The sequence below is a fragment of the Neoarius graeffei genome, chromosome 2 (genome assembly GCF_027579695.1).
Source record: "Neoarius graeffei isolate fNeoGra1 chromosome 2, fNeoGra1.pri, whole genome shotgun sequence".
Lineage (NCBI taxonomy): Eukaryota > Metazoa > Chordata > Actinopteri > Siluriformes > Ariidae > Neoarius > Neoarius graeffei.
The window spans coordinates 127590908-127614305 of NC_083570.1; the positions used below are offsets into that span (position 1 = coordinate 127590908).

Here is a 23398-nt window from a genome sequence, read left to right on the forward strand (position 1 = left end):
CAATGCTCGGCATCCGTGCGCAGCTTTCTTGCTAGCTGACTAGCCCCCTCAAGTTCAAGTTCAGTCACTCAAATAAATGAAATTTCTGGAACTAAGATAGCAAACTTGACAACACTATATTTACACTTTATTTACAATGAAAATATATAAAAACTAAAAAAGCTGGTAGAAACCATATGTAATGAATGAAATCGAAATGTAAGCTGATCTCTTACAATACACCACAGCACTTGCGAATCTGCATGGGACTGAACTGAGATTCACCGCTGCCTGTCTATTTGAAATGAGCTGTCAATCAAAGAAAATATCTGGCCGCTTTCACCAATCACCAGTCTCCTTGTGGAAAGCTTTGCCCCACCCACTGTGAGGCTGGGAGTCCGTGGGCAGGCGTTTTCACAGTATTTGTCCAATAATCGTCTTGCATTTTGAGATTGAAAAGCGCATAGCTCCCAAATGCCATTGAAGTCCACTGAGGCTGGGCTGCATCACGCTGTCACGAGGGGGAAAAACTCATGCACACATTAGGCGAACTGGGGAAAGTTATAACGGAATGATTTCGCACTGTAGTTGGGTTGAGCACATATATTTCTATGATTCTGGATCTGAAATAGCAATGTTATAAGGTCGGCTATAACATAAGCCTAGCGTAATTCATCCTACATGATGTTCGTCATTTTTAGAGGAGGCTGAGCCTCCCTCGTTGTCTTAGAGCAATCGCCCGTGATATACACACACACACAGTGGGGCAAAAAAGTATTTAGTCAGCCACCAATTGTGCAAGTTCTCCCACTTAAAAAGATGAGAGAGGCCTCTAATTTTCATCATAGGTATACCTCAACTATGAGAGACAAAATGGGGTGAAAGAATCCAGGAAATCAAATTGTAGGATTTTTAATGAATTAATTGGTAAATTCCTCGGTAAAATAAGTATTTGGTCACCTACAAACAAGCAAGATTTCTGGCTCTCACAGACCTGTAACTTCTTCTTTAAGTGGCTCCTCTGTCCTCCACTCGTTACCTGTATTAATGGCACCTGTTTGAACTCGTTATCAGTATAAAAGACACCTGTCCACAACCTCAAACAGTCACACACCAAACTCCACTATGGCCAAGACCAAAGAGCTGTCAAAGGACACCAGAAACAAAATTGTAGACCTGCACCAGGCTGGGAAGACTGAATCTGCAATAGGTAAGCAGCTTGGTGTGAAGAAATCAACTGTGGGAGCAATTATTAGAAAATGGACGACATACAAGACCACTGATAATCTCCCTCGATCTGGGGCTCCATGCAAGATCTCACCCCGTGGGGTCAAAATGATCACAAGAACGGTGAGCAAAAATCCCAGAACCACACGGGGGGACCTTGTGAATGACCTGCAGAGAGCTGGGACCAAAGTAACAAAGGCGACCATCAGTAAGACACTACGCCACCAGGGACTCAAATCCTGCAGTGCCAGACGTGTCCCCCTGCTTAAGCCAGTACATGTCCAGGCCCGTCTGAAGTTTGCTAGAGAGCATTTGGATGATCCAGAAGAGGATTGGGAGAATGTCATATGGTCAGATGAAACCAAAATAGAACTTTTTGCTAAAAACTCAACTTGTCGTGTTTGGAGGAGATAGAATGCTGAGTTGCATCCAAAGAACACCATACCTATTGTGAAGCATGGGGGTAGAAACGTCATGCTTTGGGGCTGTTTTTCTGCAAAGGGACCAGGATGACTGATCCATGTAAAGGAAAGAATGAATGGGGCCATGTATCATGAGATTTTGAGTGAAAACCTCCTTCCATCAGCAAGGGCATTGAAGATGAAACGTGGCTGGGTCTTTCAGCATGACAATGATCCCAAACACACCACCCGGGCAACGAAGGAGTGGCTTCATAAGAAGCATTTCAAGGTCCTGGAGTGGCCTAGCCAGTCTCCAGATCTCAACCCCATAGAAAATCTTTGGAGGGAGTTGAAAGCCCGTGTTGCCCAGTGACAGCCCCAAAACATCACTGCTCTAGAGGAGATCTGCATGGAGGAATGGGCCAAAATACCAGCAACAGTGTGTGAAAACCTTGTGAAGACTTACAGAAAATGTTTGACCTCTGTCATTGCTTACAAAGGGTATATAACAAAGTATTGAGATGAACTATTGTTATTGACCAAATACTTATTTTCCACCATAATTTGCAAATAAATCCTTTAAAAATTAGACAATGTGATTTTCTGGATTTTTTTTCTCATTTTGTCTCTCATAGTTGAGGTATACCTATGATGAAAATTACAGGCCCAATTGGTGACTGACTAAATACTTTTTTACCCCACTGTGTGTGTGTGTATATGTATATATATACACGCACATATATATATATATATATATACACACATATATATATATATATCAATCAGCTGGATAGTACAGTGGTAATGCTCACTGACTACGACGCAGGAGATCGGGGTTTGAATCCCGGTCGGGGCAAAACATCATCCAGTCCTTAGGCAAAAACCCCTCATGATATATCAGCCTACCTCAAGAATGAGTGAAGATATAACTGATAGAGTCATACCAGCTCAGACATCGCCCGGGTCAACAAGGTCTGCGTCAGTTGCTAGGAAACCAGTACAAACTGATGAGAAATGGGCTACTGGAACAAGACATCGATGGACGAGGACAGAAAATACAGATTTGCTGGAATGCTACTATACAAGCAATCCCAGAGAGAGGGGATATGTCCCGATTGTGGGACCATTGGATACTTCGAAACCCACAATCAAGGCTAACAAAGAAACAGCTATTAGCCCAGTGTTCCAACATCCGTAATCGAAATCGACTATCACAACTAGAGATTAATGAAATACAACAACGATGCTACGGCCATCGTTGCCAGGAAGACAGGTCAGCGGGGAGATGTCATCATCCCCACAACCAGAGATTGGGTACCAAGCCCCAACAGCTAACAGCCTCAACACAAGAGCTGCTGACCTGAGAAGGAAGATCGTGACCCAACTGGAAACCTGGAGCCCCCAACGAATACCGAAGCTGAGTTGCCAAGTACCTTCAGAAGATCTACTAGTAGATGTGAATGCTGCTCTGAAGACAATCCCCACAAGAACCATCACTGAGACCAACAAGCTGATACACAGTACAGCAACAGTAATCATGGAGATCATTGGACACAAGGTGGGCTCGGGACATAACAAACAGTATCCACCATGGAAGAGACGATTAGAGGCCAAGATAAAGGCAGCACGGAGAGAAGTTAGCCAGCTAGCTGAACTACAGAAAGGGAACATGGTGAATAAAGGGGCGCCCAGGAAGTACAACTCACTCTCCATACCAGAGGCACTCAAAACTGCCAAACAGCGACTAACAGCTCTGGCCACCCGGTTGAAGAGATACACCAAGGAGGGAGAGGCCAGGAGAATAAACAAGCTGTTCTCCACTGAACCAGCCAAGGTGTACTCTCAGTGGCAGGGGAACAACAACCGGTCAGACCCACCAAGAGCTGAGGTGGAAAAATACTGGAAAGACATATGGGAAAGAAAGGCATCACACAACACCGATGCCCAATGGTTAGTGGACCTAAGAGCTGACCACAGCAACCTCCCAGAACAAGAACCAGTAACCATCTCAATGGCAGACGTCCAAGAAAGAGTGTCAAAGATGAAGAGCTGGACAGCACCAGGCTGTCCATATGATCCATACGTACTGGCTGAAGAAGCTAACTGCACTCCATGAACGCCTAGCAGCACAGATGAACCAGCTGCTGAGGGATGGAATCCACCCAGAATGGCTAACCCAAGGCAGGACAGTCCTACTCATGAAGGACCCCCAGAAGGGACCCATCCCATCCAACTACCGGCCAATTACCTGTCTCTGCACAACATGGAAGGCCCTGTCAGGCATCATTGCGGCAAAAATGAGTAAGCATGTGGCTCAATACATGAGCGAGGCACAGAAAGGAATTGGCAGTAACACCAGAGGAGCCAAGCACCAGCTATTGGTCGATAGAACAGTTGCCCGAGACTGTAAGAAGAGACAGACCAACCTGTGCACTGCCTGGATTGACTACAAGAAAGCCTACGACTCAATGCCACACACATGGATACTGGAATGTCTGGAACTGTATAAGATCAACAGGAACCTAAGGACCTTCATACAGAACTCAATGGAAATGTGGAAGACAACCCTAGAGGCCAACTCAAAACCCATTGCCCAAGTCAACATCAAGTGCGGCATATACCAAGGAGATGCGCTATCACCACTGCTGTTCTGCATAGGCCTGAACCCCCTCAGTCGGATCATCACGAAGAGCGGCTACGGGTACCGATTCCGTAGTGGGGCAACAATCAGCCACCTGCTCTACATGGATGACATCAAGCTGTATGCCAGGAACGAGTGAGAAATAGACTCGCTGATCCACACCACCCGGATCTACAGCGATGACATAGGGATGTCATTCGGATTGGACAAGTGTGGCCGGATGGTCTCAAAGAGAGGCAAGATGATCCGGACTGAGGGGATTGACCTACCAGAGGGCAACATAGGTGATATCCAAGACAGCTACAAGTACCTTGGCATCCCACAGGCTAATGGAAACCATGAAGAAACCACAAGGAAGTCAACCACAGCCAAATACCTCCAGAGAGTAAGGCAGGTCCTGAAAAGTCAGCTGAATGGTAAGAACAAGGTCCGAGCCATCAACATGTACGCACTACCAGTCATCAGATAGCACGCTGGTATCATAAACTGGCCAAAGGAGGAGATAGAAGCCACAGATATCAAGACTAGAAAGCTCCTCACCATGCATGGAGGGTTCCACCCCAAGTCCAGCACCCTGAGACTATACACTAAGCGGAAAGAGGGAGGCCGAGGGCTAGTGAGCATCAAGACCACGGTCCAGGATGAAACATCGAAAATCCGAGAATACATCAGAAAGATGGCCCCAAAGGATGAACTGCTAAGTGAATGTCTCAGGCAGCAGAACCCTGATGAGAGTGCAGAGGAGGAGGAGGAGGAGGAACAGACAACCTGGAGAGACAAACCCCTACATGGCATGTACCACCGTCAGATAGAGGAAGTGGCTGATATCAAGAAATCCTACCAGTGGCTGGATAATGCAGGACTGACAGACAGCACAGAGGCACTAATCATGGCAGCACAAGAACAGGCAATAAGCACAAGAGCCATAGAGGCCAGGATCTACCAGAGTAGATCAGACCCAAGATGCAGACTGTGCAAAGAAGCCCCTGAAACAGTCCAGCACATAGTAGCAGGGTGTAAGATGCTAGCTGGATCAGCGTACATGGAGAGGCACAACCAAGTGGCTGGGATAGTATACAGGAACATCTGCAACCAGTATGGAATAGAAGTACCCAAGTCCCAATGGGCCATACCACAGAAGGTGGCTGAGAACAACAGGGCCAAGGTTCTGTGGGACTTCAGCTTCCAGACTGACAAACAGATCCTGGCTAACCAACCGGACATAGTGGTGGTGGACAAAGAGCAGAAGAGGGTGGTGGTGATAGATGTGGCGATCCCAGCTGACGCCAACATCAGGAAGAAGGAACATGAGAAACTTGAGAAGTATCAAGGGTTGAAAGAGCAGCTGGAACGGATGTGGAAGGTCAAGGGTTACGTGGTCCCCGTGGTAGTGGGGGCACTTGGGGCAGTAACCCCCAAACTGGGAGAGTGGCTCCAGCAAATCCCAGGGACAACATCTGAAGCCTCAGTCCAGAAGAGCGCAGTCCTAGGAACATCGAAGATACTGCGCAGAACCCTCAAACTCCCAGGCCTCTGGTAGAGGACCCGAGCTTGAGGATGACATGGATACCATCCCCCCGCCGGGGGTGAGAAGGAGATTTTTTTATATATATATATATATATATGGGCGGCACGGTGGTGTAGTGGTTAGCGCTGTCGCCTCACAGCAAGAAGGTCCTGGGTTCGAGCCCCGTGGCCGGCGAGGGCCTTTCTGTGTGGAGTTTGCATGTTCTCCCCGTGTCCGCGTGGGTTTCCTCCGGGTGCTCCGGTTTCCCCCACAGTCCAAAGACATGCAGGTTAGGTTAACTGGTGACTCTAAATTGAGCGTAGGTGTGAATGTGAGTGTGAATGGTTGTCTGTGTCTATGTGTCAGCCCTGCGATGACCTGGCGACTTGTCCAGGGTGTACCCCGCCTTTCGCCCGTAGTCAGCTGGGATAGGCTCCAGCTTGCCTGCGACCCTGTAGAAGGATAAAGCGGCTAGAGATAATGAGATGAGATGAGATGAGATATATATATATATATATATATATATATATAATTTTTTTTCATTTATTACTTTATTTATTTAAATGCCTAGTATAGTTATGCTGACTTAGGAGTATACTAATTAACGATATTGAAGATAGCAGGCTAATGCAGTTTTGTGTGTCATGCCCATAAAATATTGAAATAAGAGAGAACTAACTTTCTAAAAGGACTAACAGAAATACATTCCGGCGGCACAGTGGTGTAGTGGTTAGCGCTGTCACCTCACAGCAAGAAGGTCCGGGTTTGAGCCCTGTGGCCGGCAAGGGCCTTTCTGTGCGGAGTTTGCATGTTCTCCCCGTGTCCGTGTGGGTTTCCTCCGGGTGCTCCGGTTTCCCCCACAGTCCAAAGACATGCAGGTTAGGTTAACTGGTGACTCTAAATTGAGCGTAGGTGTGAATGTGAGTGTGAATGGTTGTCTGTGTCTATGTGTCAGCCCTGTGATGACCTGGCGACTTGTCCAGGGTGAACCCCGCCTTTCACCCGTAGTCAGCTGGGATAGGCTCCAGCTTGCCTGCGACCCTGTAGAAGGATAAAGCGGCTAGAGATAATGAGATGAGATGAGCTCTAAACAAGAATCTTGAGGCATAAAATAATCATACAAGCTCAGTACAGCAGAAAGGCTAAAATTGAATAATTCATCTTCCATTAGTATCATAGTAATATAGATATATAGATACACACACACACACACACACACACACACACACACACATATATATATATATATATATATATTACCAAAGATTTATTGTTTCATGTTCAGTATAAAATAATGCCCTGTACACCCTATGTAGTGCACTATTTATCCAATAAGGAGATATTTGTAATTCGGTCTTAGAGACGTGTTTTAGTGTGGCTAACCTCGTTTTATTTTTAAACTACTGAAATCTTTATTTTATTAAAATATTTTTTCAGTAAAGTATTTGAAAATCGGGTCCTCATGTCCGGAGTGGCTCACTGTACGTGGCGTGTTGCATCACATCATACAGCAGGTGGCAACAGTACGCCAACCGGTGTCCATGACAACACTGGAGAAGAAGACGCGGAGCGTCGGGAATGCGGAATGGAAGTGAACACAGAGGAGCGTCGGAGATTTTAGAAGCTTGAGGTATGTGTCACGATTTTTCATTTAAACAGAATAACTGATTACAACATGATGTCCCGTTTCGCTTGCTGTGTAACTCTGATTTAAGCTGTTTGTGTGTGGATTCCCTGTTCGCAGTCGCACGTGAGAATCCGACTCGATTGGCAAACCTCACGCTGTACATTTCAGTGCATTTAATACTGAGTACAAACGGAAACCTTCCACCTTCTGGACCAGTAATCACTGTTTCTCATTTTAAAGCGTTTGACAGGGCAGCGCGGTGGTGCAGTGGTTAACGCTGGCGGAAGGTTCCGGGTCTGTGGGGGTCTTTCTGTGTGGAGTTTGCATGGTCCCCGTGTGGGTTTCCTCCGGCAGTCCAAAGACATGCACTCGTTTAGTCGGCTACTCTAAATTGCCCGTAGGTCTGTATGTGAGTGTGAATGGCCGTCTGTCTCTTTGTGTTGGCTGTGTGATGGATCGGTGGCCCGTCCAGGGTGTACCCCACCTCTCGCCCCATGTCAGCTGGCTCCAGCTTCCCCGTGGCCCGCAGTCTCTCTGTGAAATATCTGGAGAGTTCATTGGCTAATCGGGTGAAGCGATCTGGCCGCCATATTACCACATACATCGGATCGGTCCGATCGTATCTCTGCCTCGGAAGCCACACAAAACTGGACGTGTTATTCATCTAATTGTTGAGAAAACTTCAAGAAAAATGTCTGCATGTGCAGCAGTGAACTGTACCAATTGTCAAGTCAAAGGTTGTTGACGGACATTTCTCCTGTGAGTATTGATAGTGTGTGATCATTTTTACACGTGTGTGCACAGCGCCGTTTGCATGGACCCCCTATAGCATTTTATGATGATTTGCAAGAGTGAAAGAAAAAAAAAACAGAAAATCTGTATCATGGTTTTGTCTGTTTTTGTTGAAAATCTGACATTGATATCTGGGATGAACACTATGACTGTCAGATTTTCGATGGAAACGTCCCAGACCAGATCAAAGCCAAAGTCTAGACGTGTTTGATATTGAATGTGAGAGCTCAAGCTCAATGGCTCAAACTTTAAAAAGAAAAATGAATGGAGTAAATTAGCCTCAGGAGTCTTGATGAAAGAAGGACCAGAGCCTTTGGCAGAAATGGCAGTGAGGGATGCAAATAAAAAGAGAGATGTTATTGTTCTAGTTTGGTCAGGAGTTATCTTCATTTATCTAAGGCAATGTAGATCAGCTACACGTCACACCCGCTTGCACAGATTGACAAAATGGGCATGATTGTCAAGGTCTTTTTATTTGCCATTTCCAATATATACAGTTGGGACAGTACACAGTTAAAACAAAACTATGTTTCTCCAGGACCACAGTGCTACATTAAACCTCACAGGACTACAAATCTACATATAACAACATAAAGTGCAAGAGTGCAACAAGTGCAACACTGCAGACAGTAAATGACACAATAGACAAACAGTAAATGGACAATAAACGACACAAACAATGTAAGGTGTAGAGTTGAGTGTGCATATTGAGGTAGTATATAAAAATAAATAAATGTAAACTTTGTGTGAGAGACATTATAAACATTGTAAGGCAATAGTGCAATATTGTCCACTGTTCAGAGATTGCAGTGTGAGTGTGTGTTCAAGTCTGCACACGCTGAGCTCGGAGAACAGACACAGTCTCGATGTAGTGGGCCCTGAGTGACGACTCTGTGCAGCTAGCAGACAGTCGGTTTAGCCTGTTCGTCTGCTCCCTGGCCTTGGCTCTGGATTGTCAGAAATTAACTAGGCCTGTTCTGAGACTATGACCTATGCTGCAGGAAATGAGAGCAGCACTTTCCCGAGTGGGATGGATACCGTCCCGCCCTAACAGGCCAGCAGTGCCCTCAAAATTAGCCCAATTATCTATAAAGCCCACACTGTTTTCAGAGCACCACCTGGACAACCAGCAGTTCAGCAACCATAACCTGCTGTAAGATGTGTGCTAGATACACTGAAAAGAAAAGTAAGGCAACTGCATATTATAAAATTTAAATTTTGGCACTTTATTAAATGGACGATCAAGATTAAAACATATTTAAAGGAAAATAAAACTTAATTCATACATTCAAGTTTGCAGAAAGATTATGTACTTTTAAACACATTCATGAAGAGAATTTAAGTGTCAAATGTAGCATAATTTCGAATAATAACGATAAGCGTATTTGGCAGTGTGATGTCACTGTGAGCCTTTAACAAAAGAATAATCCGGAGCCGCCTTTTGTTAAATGGATCCCAGTGACATCACACTGCCAAAACTGCTTATGATTATTATTTGAAATTATGCTATATTTGACACATTTGGACAACTTCACTTTGTGAGAGTGTTTGTAAGTACATAATCTTTCTGTAAACCCAAACTAATGAATTAAGTTTTCTACTCCTTTAAAGCAGATTAATTCTCCTTGGCTTTTGCTTGGCCCAATGTTGGGCAACCCTTTCATAGTCCATCTCGCTGTCATCCATGCTGATGTGGATCAAATTGTCTAGCGAGCCTTCTCCTAGCTTATTAAAATCAGTCGGCTTTGCCCATCTGGTGGGGCAGCCAATGAGATCACTTATAATAAATTGGAAAATTCTGGGATGTCTGACGTTTTCTTTCGATATTTTTATTGGACGGTTTGAACATGTAATCTTGACATAGCCAACAGATTACAGTTTGTTTATATCATACCACGCGGACATATTACTTTGACAGAATCAAAGTTGGCTAGTTGAAAATAAAAAATATATACAGGGTTCTCCACGAGGGGTTTTAGAGGTGCGGGCCTCCCCCCTTTCTGTGATTCCCGCCCCCGTTTAATTTCTGCTGCCCCTTTACAAAAGGAAGCATACCTGCCAACCTGTACGCATCTTGCGTAGCCGCTACGAATTTTTACCTCATTGTACGACTGTACGTTTTCACATTAAAAAGTACGCATATTGTCCGAACTCGCATTTCAGTCAAGTTCTCGCTGAAGTTGATACCGCTGATCTGTGAGAAAACTCAAAGCCAGAATGGAACGCTTTGCCCAATCCCCCCGCCCCTCTTCCAGAGCGTGTGGCTCTGCCCTCTTCACCCCTCCCCTTCCTCCTTCGCGTCTCTGACTTGAGTGCAGCGGTGCAGCCAGGTGGCTAGAGCGAGTCGGGGATTGAAACGTCGGTTAGAGACGTCATTTTTATATTTGTAACAGAAACGGTTGTGTTTCACGTGTACTCAAGAGCTTCCTAGCCGTTATTTTGTGCATTTACAACACCAACAGTACAGGCTAGCAGTGTTGTGCAAGTTCACACTTTTTTTGAACTAGTTCAAGTTCAGTTCAAACATGTTAAAAGTGAACTGTTCACGTTCATAGTTCACAGTTTTAATTCTGAACTAGTTCAAAGTTCAGTTCATTTTACTTTTAGGTGGGATATGAAAATAAAGACTAAAATCATATGCTACATTCTAGCTCAAAACTACTCACATATTATAGATATTATATTCTATCACACAAAATGGAAGTTATTGTACATACTATATATGGAAAAAAGGACAAAATATTTTGATTTCTTCACTGACTCAACCACTGCTACCAAAACGTTACACGTGACTTCAAACAAATGCTTTCAGTTTCAACTAACAGTAACTTCTAATAAACGACAACTAGACTTCCTCATAAATGTGTGTGTTTCTAAAAAGATGACTGCCAATATGTATATACACTGAAGGAGTGCTATTTTAAGATCCATATCAACAGCATTGACCATATCAACCATATTGATCAGACAGAGGGATGCATGCTCAAGGGCTTTTTATTTCTCAAAATACAAAACAGGAAAACTTCAGATAGCCTCATTCTTCAGTACACATCTGTGTATGCACACAACAATCAAATTTCTAAAATTATTTGGCATTGTACTCATCTGTGTTCTCCGTGCCGCTACTTGAACTTTCACTGGCCATGTTGCTGTGAGTGTGCGCCGGCTGTGGTGTGCGCGCTGTCTGCTGCCTGTAGCTAGGGAACGCTGGGTTACGCCTACTCTGCTCTGCTGCATCATGGGTAACGTAGTATGGCGCCAAATCATAGAGCCATCCACTATCTCCGGCTTCACACTACATTATCCATGATGCATTGCACACACGCGGCACCTCAGGGCAGTGAGTGACAACAACATCAGACTGACAGTGAAGTAGTAGAACATAAAATATCTTGCAAGTAGACGTGCCACTCGATTCATCAGGTTTCATGTTTCGTTCATCTTCATGTTTGTCGTTTATGTCGCATAATTTGAACGAATTCACGTTCAAGTTCTTTCATTACAAAGTTGTTGCGTTCAGTTCAAAGTTCATGGAAAAACGAGCGTGTTCAGTGAACGCGTTCTTTTGAACGCGTTCATGCACAACACTGCAGGCTAGTTCTTCATTTAACTTCGAAGCCGTCACTCGAGGTTGCATATTCGATGCGGTAACCAACGAAACCTGATTACAATTCCTCTCGCGCTCTCATTGAATCACTATGATAAGTACCACTTTATTGATGTGCTCAACAAAACATAGCGTGTTGTATATCTTAAGGGCAGTCAGTAACTTCTGTCAATGGTAGCCTAGAATGTTTGCAGATGATGTGAAGTCGAAAACTGGTCATCCCTCTTATGAAAAAACCTGCATGGTACTGCAGTATTAAATGCTTTTTTCTACAGTATTACTGCAGTAAATGCAATATTTCGAATGCAAATGCAATAGTTTGCACATGAAAAAGGCGTACTACAAAATACTGCAGTGTACTGTATAATGCAATATTTTTACTGTATAATGCAATATACTTCCAACATGTTAAAAAATGCAAAAGTCTAAACCTATTGCATGGGAAATTTGTGCATACCATGTTTTGTGTTGAAAGTGCCTTTTTTACATACTGTATTAATTTAATGTGTTGTTATTTATTTTGAAAGAGTGGCTCTGGTTTAATTTCATTTCATTTGCACATGTATTTAATGTTTGTTGTGCTTTTCAAAACGGAAGGAAGTTCCCAAGAGCCATCAATAAGTTTCCCAAAGTCTATCAATAGGAATGTTTTACAAAACTGGACTATGTTCCCAAGATCAATCAATAAAACTGGATTGAAAGTGTGTTTTTGGTCTGCTGGTTGTGGTCTGTGGGGGCGCATGCACGCCAGGTTGGGGTGAGGTTGACGCGAGGGGGGGTACTCATGAAATTGTAAATTTGTACTCATAAAATTTTTTCAAGGTTGGCAGGTATGAGGAAGAGACATCCCTTTGTTTTCTTTGTGACAGATAGCCTTTCTCTGTTGGAGTACGGACAACGCAACAACACCCGAGTGTGAAACTCATTTACCAGCAATTAGTTTAGTCAGTCTGACGATTATAGTCTAAGAAAAATGTTTCACACTTCGGCGTTTTTGACACATTGTTCTTGTGCCGGGAGATAACACGCCTTTATAATAACGTGTGAATCGACACCAAGTTCGAGATAACTGATTGTTATTGTCGGCAGAGAAATAAAGGATAAAAACAAAAAGTTCAAAGTTGGTGCGGCAAGCATGATATTGCCTATAAAACCGTGAGGATATAACCTGGCTGTCAGTGATACTGTAGCTCTTGAAGTGCGTACACTCTGTCGAAATGTCTCTCGAGCGATTCGGTTTTACGCGTAAGCGTTCCACTGTCGACATCGAAAACATCGATCCAAATTGATTTTGTATCGGTCCAATTGATTCCTCTATTCTAAATTACTATTTGAGAGTATTTTATGCAAAATTTATGCAAATGACATGTAAATTTATGCAGATTTGTTTCAAGGTCATCCGGTTGACCCCCACCCCCCTATATTTTCAATCTGTGGAGAACCCTGATATATGAAGCGAAGATTCGGACTAGGGCTGTGTGATATATCGAATATAGTTTTTCACGGTAGATAATGCAAATAGCCCTCTGTATTTAATCCTTCGTTTGTCTAATTTTTATTTCAGTTTTATTTGTTATCTGTTTGACATTTTCTTGCTACTGTAACACGTGAATTTCCCCGATGTGGGATGAATAAAGTGAATCTAATCTAATCACCACACACTTTGGAAAAAAAGGCCGCTTGTTTAACACAAATATCAATCAATATATAAATGGATCTGTTATTTGCTCTCCTATGTCTCTAGTTACTTGTGGGTAGGAAATTTAACATACTGGTATAAATCTAAGTGTATCGGATTTTAACTAAATCGACTAAGTGTATTGGCAGGCAGAGCAAGCGTATTCGGCCCGATACGCTAAAACGCTTTGGGGAAAACCATGATATATAAAAATAAAATATTAGTAGATGGGTAGTATAACTTTTTATATATTTAGGTGCAAAATGGGAGCCTGGGGTAAAATAACCAGAAATGTGAATTCTGGAGGCATGAATGTGCTAATCTGACAATCACATTCACTTACAGTTTTTTAATACATGTCAGGGCTCGAAATTCGCGGTGGTCCGGTCGCCCGAGGCAACTTAAGAGTGACTTTTTCTAAGAACAGCCCAAAAAGAGCATATTCAGGAAAGTCACCATCTCAGAATTTAATTACAATTTGTTATTATAGAGTCTAGGGATAGGAATAGAAAATTTTACTAACCTTGACCAGATTAACCCCTTCCCGGCCGGATGGGCCACGCCCAAAATTTGGAGGTCCGACCACAGGTATGACATTCATGTTGGTTTAAATTGAATATTCTCAAAGATCCCATGATTCTGATTGCTTTTTCTGAGAGAGCATATGGGTGATCTATAAATTGCTTCCAAAAAAATTGTGGGAGTGCGAAGCGTATCCACACTAGCGCCACCTACATTTGGCACAGACGACTATCTGGCTACCTAGAATTAAGGCTCCAAATAAAATATGCAACTATATCCCAAGGATTTTTTGTTGTGTTCTACTGCTGCATATGTAAGTAAGCTAAATCAAATGAGAAAACAATGGGACTAGTGAGAATAATTTAGAAAATCTAATAAAAAAATAATGAAAATCCTTGCCGACACCCTACTTCGGGCCACGCCCACAGAAACAATGTCACTATCCCATACAAACAACTAGTTCTAAAAGTTGAACCAAAAGGTAGTCTATCTATTCCAAATAGAAAATTTGTGGGTAACATTGTTGGTAGGCTAATATTAACACATTTATTAGCTTGATTTTCCATCTTCGCCCATGGCATTTTGACCCCTAAACTGTACCTAGATGTGGATAAAATGATCTATGATACTAGAAGTTTTATTGGAATTGTATTTTCTGACTTCTGCTATTTATAAAATATTTTAGATGTTATTGTACTTCACAAAAATACATACACTTACTGAAAGTGTAATGATATTTAAATTTTCACCGACTAGGTATCTTGTAACACAGCAACATTGAGGCCTTATCAAAGTGACAAATTTTCTGCTTCTCAGCTTGAAAAAGATCACTTCATGGTCACTGAAATTTTAGCCAATTTATCATTGAAAGAGGGCTTAAAATGGGTTAGAGTCATATTATAGATCTCATGCACACTGCTATATATGTTGGTATCCTAGACAAAGGAATAGCATTGTAGTGCTCCAAATGACGTTACAACGTAGTCTTGCCTACGTTACGCAGTTTGCAGACTAGAAGAACACTGGTATTTTGCATTGTGTAAGCCGAAGTAGCTGTGTGGGTAAGTTTTCTCTTTACACTTCAATTTGGTTTCATAATAATTGATGGAAAATTAATTTATGCCTGTCATCAATTTGTTTTCTTCTGTCTCTCTTTCAAACTTTCAAAAAAATCATTGACAAAATATCAAAAACAATATATCAAAACCTACCATTCAGATTAGTGTTCAGAAGTTGCATCCTTTTCTAGGGTTAAAATAGAAAGGTGCATCTTCCGTGATGGCAAATTTGGAAAATGCAGTTTATCGTCAACAAAGCCAAAGGATGTTCCAACTGAAGTTTGTAACATGGCTTACTCTGTTGCATCTCATGGGTCTAACTTAAAAATAGACTTGGAAGGGACAACTGAAGTTGAACTGATAATGAACAGAGCCCATCAAATAAGCTATAAAGATGATGACATAATTTGTCCAAAACAGACTTCAGCTTGGAATTTATTGGAAACCTGGAAAAGCATGTCAACATCCAAACCATCCTTCAAATAAAAAGGTTAAGTCATCTTCACTCCGTTATGGAACTGTGTCCATTTGTAATCAGTTAGACATTCCAATTGGCTCACCAATATGTACTTCTTGTCGCAAGGACCCTCATCAGTGCAAAAAAGTTCTGAAAACTCCTGAACATCAACTACGACCTAAACCAAAACAGACAAGTACTCCTGTAAATGAGTCTGTGCATGATATCGATGACATTCCACTTGCTATATCCATTAGTGCAATGGGATCAAATAGTGATGTTGACTCTGACATTTCAGATTTGGATGCATCCTACCGTTTTGAGGCCAGTGACTCTTTGAATGACATTTTACCAGTTATAAACTCAAACTTAACACCAGTAAAATCTCAAGGAATAATGCCCCTAGAACAAATGGGAGCTCGTCGTAGAAACGCCCTTATAAACAAGTACAAGAAATGTGCACTACAATGCTATTCCTTTGTCTAGGATACCAACATATATAGTAGTGTGCATGAGATCTATAATATGACTCTAACCCATTTTAAGCCCTCTTTCAATGATAAATTGGCTAAAATTTCAGTGACCATGAAGTGATCTTTTTCAAGCTGAGAAGCAGAAAATTTTTGTCACTTTGATAAGGCCTCAATGTTGCTGTGTTACAAGATACCTAGTCGGTGAAAATTTAAATATCATTACACTTTCAGTAAGTGTATGTATTTTTGTGAAGTACAATAACATCTAAAATATTTTATAAATAGCAGAAAAGAAGTCAGAAAATACAATTCCAATAAAACTTCTAGTATCATAGATCAGTTTATCCACATCTAGGTACAGTTTAGGGGTCAAAATGCCATGGGCGAAGATGGAAAATCAAGCTTATAAATGTGTTAATATTAGCCTACCAACAATGTTACCCACAAACTTTCTATCAAAAATAGATAGCCTACTTTTTGGTTCAACTTTTAGAACTAGTTGTTTGTATGGGATAATGAGAATATTTTTGTGGGCGTGGCCCGAAGTAGGGTGTCGGCAAGGATTTTCATTATTTTTTTTATTAGATTTTCTAAATTATTCTCACTAGTCCCATTATTTTTTCATTTGATTTAGCTTACTTACATATGCAGCAGTAGAAAACAAACAAAAAAATCCTTGGGATATAGTTACATATTTTATTTGGAGCCTTAATTCTAGGTGGCCAGATAGTCGTCCGTGCCAAATGTAGGTGGCGCTAGTGTGGATACGCTTCGCACCCCCACAAATTTTTTGGAAGCAATTTATAGATCACCCATATGCTCTCTCAGAAAAAGCAATCAGAATCATGGGATCTTTGAAAATATTCAATTTAAACCAACATGAATGTCATACCCGTGGTCGGACCTCCAAATTTTGGGCATGGCCCATCCGGCCGGGAAGGGGTTAATCTGGTAAAGGTTAGTAAAATTTTTTATTCCAATCCCTAGACTCTATAATAACAAATTGTGATTAAATTCTGAGATGGTGAGTTTCCTGAAGTGGGCTGTTCTTAAAAAAAGTCACTCTTAATTTGTCATTTGGCGGGTAATTCCTGCCATTAGGCAGCCCAGCTGGCTAGTTGAAAATAAAAGATATATATGAAGCGAAGATTTAGACTAGGGCTGTGCGATTATATCGAATATACTCGGTATCTCCTGAAAAGTCTGTGTGAGATACATATAATTATTATATCGTAACTATCGAGTATTTTATGGTCATCTGCCGATGTTGCTATGTTTCCACTTCCGGTTGAGAGTACGCTGTGCGCATTCTGGCTGCCGCTTCTCACTGGAGCTTATTATTTTTATTTTATTTTCCTTTTTGTTTTTTCTTTTTTGTGTTTGTGTAGCTTGATGTTTGTTTTCTGTTTGAGTGTTTTGTCCACGGGTTGTGGTTCATCCTCAGAAAATAATCAGCTTCAGGGAGAGCACTGTGGAACGAATAGTTCGACATGTGTATATTTCTGCTCCAGCACGGCGCCGACGCCAACATCCGCAACATCGACGGCAAATCGGCGCTGGACCTGGCCAAGCCATTTGTTAAAGCCGTGCTCACCGGCAGCGCCGCCATGCTGATGCTGGAAGCGCAGCAGAGGTCTGTCGGAGCTACACCAGCTTCAAACGGTGGCCCCGCCAGTGGGGATCCCCCTTCTTCCCCTTTGAACAGTGGCGGCATCAGCAGCACTCGCCTTCATCATCATCATCATCACCAGCAGCAGCGGGTGATACCATCAAATACACATCCACCACAGGATTATCAACAACGTTTTGATCATGAAAACTATCAACAGTCTCCAGTGCGAAAAAGCTTCTTGTCTAATCTTAAATCAGGAGTACATGAGGACTCTGCTTTTACAAGCCATACACAGGCTACCTCATCCGCCACTACTGCCATGGTTGTGTTGGATGAGACTATCCAAATGGAAGCTCCCTGGGTAAGGAATTCACAAATTGAATTCTCTCTTAATGGAAATACTACTGTAAATGGCAATATTACTGCTCCATATCTCAAGTACACATCAGAGACCTTAAGAAATAGGATGCTTAGGTAATCATCATCTTGCGTGTACTGTGAGAAAGGGTCTCTTTAAAAACAATCTCTGGTTTCCTCGACATTTATCGCTAATAGAGAATGAATTTCTAGAGTCTGAGGCTCCAACTACTGTATCTCATCGACATCGGTCTGTTAATGAAGACTGTGAATCTTCAATTCCAGTACTGGTTACACAACGACGAAGCTTGACTAAAGTTCAGTATGTTAGATGCAACAAAAATCTTCGACAATTAGAGAGAAGTGACACCATACTCTCACAGACATTGAACATAAAGCTTGCAGTAGTCAACACTTGCTCCATCAGAAACAAGTGTCTTGAATTTATTGATCATGTTACTAGCAGTCAGTGTGACGTGTTTTGTTAGTGAAACATGGCTCAGGGAAAATGATGGTCATATTCTCTCCCAGCTTAGAGGATCGACTTATGACTTCATTTCTATTCCTAGGATGGACAGACCTGGAGGAGGTCTGGGACTGTGGTTTTTAAAACAATACAGAGTCAAACTGATGAAAAGTCAAAAGTTTGATTCTTTTGAGAGTGGCGAGTTCAGAGTCATGGTAGGCAATGATACTCTGTATTTTATTAGTATATATAAACCTCCATTCTCACCCAGTCATCTGGTTCCTTGTTCAACTTTCACTACAGAATTTGCTGAGTTCATCAATAACGTTATCACCGACTATCCCAATGCAATCATTTTGGGTGACTTCAACATCCATGTAAATGATGAGGAAGATAACACTAAGTGCTTCAATGACATCCTATCAGTGAATAACCTCATACAACATGTCACCCAACCCACACATGAGTCTGGCAACATTCTCGACCTCATCATATCTGCATCAGGGTCAGGTCATATCCTCAGCAAACCTTCCTGCACTCACTTCATCAGTGATCATGCCTTTGTCGAAGTGCAGCTGTCGGTGCAGAGACCTAAAGTTATCCGCAAGGCCATCAATTATCGCAAGATCAAAAATCTTGACCATCAGGCCTTCTTAGCTGATCTTACTGAAACTTGTCAGAAGCTTATGGAGTTAACAATAGGTGATAGTTTCATGGAAAATTACAACACACAACTTACTGCTGTACTCGAGCGTCATGCTCCTGTCATCACTAAACGCATATCTGCCAGGGATCATACTCCCTGGTTTGATGTAGATCTTAAGAAATTAAAGCGTGAACGGAGAAAATTAGAAAGAAAATGGAGGTCTTCAAAAGATCTAGAAGACTATATTAATTTCAAAAGGAGTAAAGTTGCTTTTAGAAAGTCTAGTACTAGAAAAAGGGCATCTTATATTAATGAGAAAATCAGCAGCTTCGGAAGAGACTGCTAAACTCTACAGAGAGATCTCACAAATACTCGACCTTCAATGTGAAAATCCTCTGCCAGAGCCAACCTCAGATCTAGGCCTCGTGGAGGATTTTGCTGATTTTTTTCATCAACAAAATTGATAAAATTCGTAGTGATTTAGCTGAGCATCCCAACTATCAGCCGGAGCATCCCACCGAGTACAACTTCTCTGCATTTACACAGGTTGATGAAGTAACTGTCGCCAACCTTATTAAGTCTTCAAAACCTAGCACTTGCTCATCAGATCCTATTCCAACTGCTATTCTTAAACAATATCATCACATTTTTACACCCGTTATAACAAAAATCATTAACAGTTCCTTTGTCTGTGGAATTTTCTATGAGGAATGTAAAGTTGCTGTTGTGAAACCTCTTCTCAAGAAGTTGGGCATGTCATTAGTTAAAAGCAGTTACAGACCAGTCAGCAACCTATCCTTTGTTTCAAAGATAGCTGAAAAGTGTGCTCTAGGTCAATTTGTACCATATGACAATAAACTCATACCCAACTATCAAAGTGCTTACAGAAAACATTTTAGTATGGAAACGGCCCTAGTCAAGGTTACCAATGACTTTCTGTGGGCTATGGAACAGCAGCAAGTCACGACACTTATCAGTCTTGACCTGTCCGCAGCATTTGACACTGTGGATCATGATCTCCTATTGGATGTCCTTCAAACAAATTTTGGTGTTTCGGGTCAAGCACTTAAATGGTTCGGGTCATATCTTAACGGGCGCCAAATGAGGGCGAAAATTAACAACACCTACTCCAACCCTCGAGATCTTTCGTGCTCTGTCCCTCAGGGTAGTGTTGCGGGACCAGTTCTGTACACAGCCTATGCAAGCACATTAGCGTCTGTCATTCCTAGAAATACCCAAATCATGGGCTACGCTGATGATCACTGCATATATACTTCCTTTTCGCCAACTTCTGATAAGGAAACAGAAAATTCACAAAAAACACAACTCATCCTTGCGGACATAAAGGAATGGATGAACCATGACAAGCTTAAGATGAATGATGTCAAAACTGAATTCATCTACTTTGGCAGCTTCGCCCAATTACAAAAGTGCAGTTTGGAGAGCATACGAATAAATCAAGCATTAGTGTTTCGTTCTAAATGCATCAAATACTTGGGTGTAGTCCTGGATGAGCAACTAAAATTTAAAGAACTAGTCCTAGCCAAATGTAAAATAGCATCTCTCAATCTCCATAGGTTATCTTCAATAAGGCAGTATCTGTCTTTGGAAAATGCTAAACAACTTGCTACTACTTTAGTTCTCCAATACTTAAACTACTGTAACTCCCTGCTGTCTGGAATTTCAACTGGTCTTTTACGAAAACTTCAGCTTATCCAGAACCGTGCTGCCAAACTTGTCCTCAGAAGGAAACTGTCTAACAGTGCCACTTGTGCACTATATGACCTACACTGGTTGCCAATTGCCTTCAGGATTGAGTTCAAGATCACTTTCTTAGTTTTCAAGTGCCTCCATAACCTCACCCCGAAGTACCTTATGGCCCTTTTCCACTACCCTTTTTCAGCTCACTTCAGCCCGACACGGCTCGCGTTTCGACTACCAAAAACCAGCACGACTCAGCTTGCTTCAGCCCTGCTTAGCCCCTAAAACTCGCACCGTTTTGGAGTGGGGCTGAAGCGAGCCAAAGCGAGCCGAGTGAGGTTGGGGGCGTGAGCAGACACTCCCCTGTGCACTGATTGGTGAGGAGGCGTGTCCTCACATGCCCACACACGCCCCGCGAGCGCGCTGGGATCTGTAAACACCGCAAACCCGGAAGAATAATAATTACGAATTACGAGAATTTCTGAAGCCTTATGCGCCTCGCCTCATCTATACGCTCTTGCCAGTATCTGTTGGCGTTGTAGGTGACAACAAGCCACAGCACCAAGACCAGCAACACTAACGACTCCATGTCCTCCATGTTTATTGTTTACTATTCGGGTCGTGAGACTACTGCTTAAAAGCTCACTGAATCAGTGACATACAGAGCATCGTGGACGAGTTCGCGGAGCGCAAGGCTCGCCGTATGCCCTTCAAATAATGCGCGCAGTAGGCTATTGATGTTTTATTATGAGCCATGTACAGTATGTCGCCTAATGTTTTTTTGTTTCTGAGTTACATGTTCGTTTGAAGGACTTAATGTGCACCCCGTAGTGTTGAAATTGGTAAACACAGTGCATTCAGTGAGGTTTGCACCGCCCTCCTTTTATTTCTGACTCTTCCTGTCACCGTTGCAACCTCTGAGCGCTCATTCGCATGCCCTTCAAATAATGTGCGCTATTGATGTTTTATTATGAGCCATGTACAGTATCCTAATGTTTTTTGTTTCTGAGTTACATGTTCGTTTGAAGGACTTGATGTACTAAATAACATATAGTTGCACCTGGTAGTGTTGAAATTGGTAAACACCGCAGTTGCGGACATTTTGTAGCCTAAAATGATGTTATGATAAGCTTTAATAAAGGGCCCGGTCATTTGCCCCGCCCCCGGCCCGGCTCTGACTTGTTCCGCCACTGTCACTGATGTCACTGTTTGCGCTGCTTAACGACATCACCTGACGTCCACCCACTTTCGCTAACTCCACCCAATGTGTCCACCCACTTCCAGCCAGCACGGTTCAGCGCGGTTGTAGTCGAAATGCAACTCCAACAGCCCCGCTCAGCTCGACTCAGCACGACTCGGCACGGCACGGCTCAGCCGCATTTGTAGTGGAAAAGCGGCATTAGTGACTTACTTAGTGTCAGGGAATTTACAAGATCAACTCGAGTATCAGGTCAAGGTCGTCTTCTTACCATTCCTAAAACTACACGGAAGACCTTTGCTGACAGGTCCTTTAGTGTTTGTGGTCCTAGACTATGGAATAACCTCCCAGTATCCTTAAAATCAATTGACTCTTGTGAGGAGTTTCGCAGCAAATTGAAAACTCATCTTTTCTCCAGGGCTTTCCATAATATGTTGAGTTAAAATTCAAATCATAAACAGTCCTGGTCATGTTCATACAAACGTGGCCAGTGGATTTTTTTTATCTTAAGTTGTTAAATTACCCCTTAATTTCTATTTTTTTATTTATTTTCATTTTATTATTCTTAATTTGTTAAATTTATTTCTAGTCTACATTTTACTTTTACTTTAAATTTTATATTTATCATTATTTTATCATTTAAAATTATATCTAGTTTTATTCTGTGTTACTTTTTACATTTTAAGTGCCAGTGTGTGTGTGTGTGTATATATATATATATATATATATATATATATATATATATATATATATATATATATATATATATATATACACACACACACACACACACACACACACACACACACTATGGGACTTAACAAAATGTAAAAAGTAACACAATAAAACTAGATATAATTTTAAATAATGAAATAATGATAAATATAAAATTTTATATATTACAATTATGTGCTATATAGTACAATTATGTGCGCTATATAAACGCTAATAAACTTAAACTTGCGTTTGTTTCGTGTTTGTTGCATTTGTTTAAAACCTTTTCCGGTGGTTTTCTCCCTGTCCCTCAGGCAGTAACGTGAGAGGCTGCCTAAGGGTAAAAAAACAATAACGTCACGCACTTGCCAACCAATCCCGGGCGACATCTCGGTGCTGAAAGGAACTTGCAGGAAGATTTCCTAGTTTCGGTTTACAGCCCTGACTCAGTTCATGCAATCGCTGATGCACCAGCCAGCTCCTGCAACTCCCTACACAGAACCAACCATCACGGTCCACGGCGAGAAGCTGACAGTGGCGGACAAGTTTGTTTACCTTGGCAGCACACTGTCACGAACTGTCAGCATCGACGAGGAGGTGTCGTACAGGATTGCCAGGGCCAGCTCGGCCTTCGGCAGACTCAGAGACAGAGTTTGGGAGAGAAGAGGAATCAGCCTCCAGACTAAGCTAAAGGTGTACCGTGCTGTCGTCCTACCCTCTTTACTGTACGCCTGT

The 23398-nt window shown here is 42.1% G+C and overlaps 1 protein-coding gene across 2 annotated transcripts in view; it reads left to right on the forward strand.

Moving 5' to 3' along the window:
* Nucleotides 1-7311: 7311 nt before the first annotated feature.
* LOC132882280 (zinc finger protein 501-like) overlaps nt 7312-23398 on the forward strand; it is a 46864-nt gene continuing 30777 nt past the window's right edge. For both annotated transcript variants that reach the window (XM_060915576.1, XM_060915577.1), the window contains exon 1: nt 7312-7385. The gene's annotated coding sequence lies outside the window, so the exon portion shown is untranslated. The remainder of the gene's footprint in view (nt 7386-23398) is intronic.